Here is a 2,573-nt window from a genome sequence, read left to right on the forward strand (position 1 = left end):
GCTGACCACCAAATCAACAAGCCGGTTCACACCAATGAACTAGCTAAAGAACTCTCTCTCTCACTCAGAGAAGAAACAAAATAAACAACCAAAACTGAACTGATTTTATTGATGAAATGGACTACATATTTTGTAGTGTTTTGTAGATCTAGGAATTGAATGAAAAAGTAGATCTAGCTCTAGTCTTTAATACGAAAATAAAGAGATAAGACTAGACAAGGTGAGTGTTCGGCTTCTGTCCAGATTCGTTGTATCCTGAAGCATGAACCACGGTAAGGAGAACGATAGATATGGGACTGTCCGTATGAACCACCATGTCCAGATCATGAACCATACTGGACCAAGTGTGTCCTATGTCTTCAGATAGGTGAATGATCCTTGCCTTAGTGAGATTTGGCTGATCAAAGTGCATGAACTGATCAAAATGGTCGATCAGTCCATCAGTACGGTCGCCGGTACGTGCAATATGAGGCAATCGAGCCAAAAGAGAGAAGTCTCGATACAAGTTATGTTACTTATTATACGAAATGTGTGGTTACATTAACCACCCTTTATAAAACATTAGGATTCAGATTAATTGCAGAAATTATATGTTCTTTTGATATCTTAGCTTACCTGCATGAACATAAATAAAATATGTTTCCTTATCAAAGGATTAAAGTACAAACCAAAAAATATTTTCTTCATCATGGAGGATTAAGGTACAACCCAAAAGATGTTCCTCATTGAAGACATCAACAAAAGATAACACTAAAACTAAAAAAGTTTCATTGATATTAGTTAAAAGCACTAAAAAACTGAAAGAACTTCATTTCTTCAATTTCACCATGCTTTTAATCGGCTTTTTTTCAGATCTTCCAATACACGTCATATCACATCACCAGCTGAATCTTCGTGTTTCTTTTGTCTTTTTGATTTGGAGCTGTCAACGTTAGGTTCCTTTATAAGCATAACAATTAAGAAAATCAGAAATGATAAATGGATGTAGTAAATGAAATTTGAAAGAATATTTTATAAACTATTATACACAGAGATATTTACCTTATTTCCTCTTCCATGTTTCTTTGTAAACTTCACGGGCTTTTTAGATGCATCCTCATTCACTTCTCCATCCTTCAATTTTAATGACACAATAAGTAGAGTTACATAGCGTATATTAAACATTTAAAAAGTCAATCAGTTTATAAAGACTTATAAATCAGCTTACTTCATTGGTTTCTGGATTTTCACTTTCTTTAGCATCGACTTCTGCATCATCTTCTACTTGTTGTTGTACTTCACGTGGGGGGTGTTATACCATTCTTCATTCCCTAATATTACAAGACAAAAAAATAAATTAGCAATTTTGAATTCAATAACAGCCTTATAAATCAGAAATGATAATTAAATTTAGTCTATGAAATTTGAAAGAATATTTTATAAACCATTATACACGGAGGTATTTACCTTATTTCCTCTTCCACGTTTTTTTGTAACCTTCACGATCTTTTTAGATGCATCCTTATTTACTTCTCCATCCTTCAATTTTGATGACACAATAAGAAAAGTTACATAGAGTATATTAAACATTTAACAAGGTTATCAGTTTATAAAGACTTATAAATCAGCTTACTTCATTGGTTTCTGAATTTTCACTCTCTTTAGCACCGATTTCTGCATCATCTTCTACTTGTTGTTGTACTTCACGTGGGGGGTGTTATACCATTCTTCATTCCCTAATATTACAAGACAAAAAAATAAATTAGCAATTTATCAGAAATGATAATTGAATGTAGTCTATGAAATTTGAAAGAACATTTTATAAACCCTTATACACGGTGATATTTACCTTATTTCCTCTTCCACGTTTCTTTGTAACCTTCACGGGATTTTTAGATGCATCCTCATTTACTTCTCCATCCTTCAATTTTGATGACACAATAAAAGAGTTACATAGAGTATATTAAATATGTAAAAAGGTTATCAGTTTATAAAGACTTGTAAATCAGCTTACTTCATTGGTTTCTGAATTTTCATTTCCTTTAGCACCGTCGTCCACATCTGCATTGACCTATGTGTCATCTTCTTGTTGTTGTTCCTCTTCGTCTTATGTCTGTCCCTATTTCAATAAAAGTATTACATTTTTATAATGATTTATAAATTTAAAACGATTGTTCAGTTGATAAAGATTTATAAATAAGCTTACTTTATTTGTTTCTGAATTTTCATTCCCTTTAGCACTGTCGTCCACATCCACTTCTATATCATCTTCTTCTTGGTGTTCCTCTTCTTCTTGTGGCTGTTCCTATTTTAAAAAAAAAGATTATATATTTGTAATGATTTATAATTCTAAAACGGTTGTTCAGTTTATAAAGGGTTATAAATAAGCCTACTTCATTGACTTTTGATGTGTCACTTTTTTTAGCCATGTATTCGACTTCTGTATCATCTTCTTCTTGATGGTCTACTTCACGTGGAGGTCTTACACCATTCTTCTTTCCCTAATATTACAAGACAAAAAAAATAGCTTAGCAATTTCGAATTTAATAACAGCCTTATAAAATATCAAAAACACAATAACCTTAGCGATTTTC

Source organism: Brassica oleracea, chromosome C9 (assembly GCF_000695525.1).
Source record: "Brassica oleracea var. oleracea cultivar TO1000 chromosome C9, BOL, whole genome shotgun sequence".
Lineage (NCBI taxonomy): Eukaryota > Viridiplantae > Streptophyta > Magnoliopsida > Brassicales > Brassicaceae > Brassica > Brassica oleracea.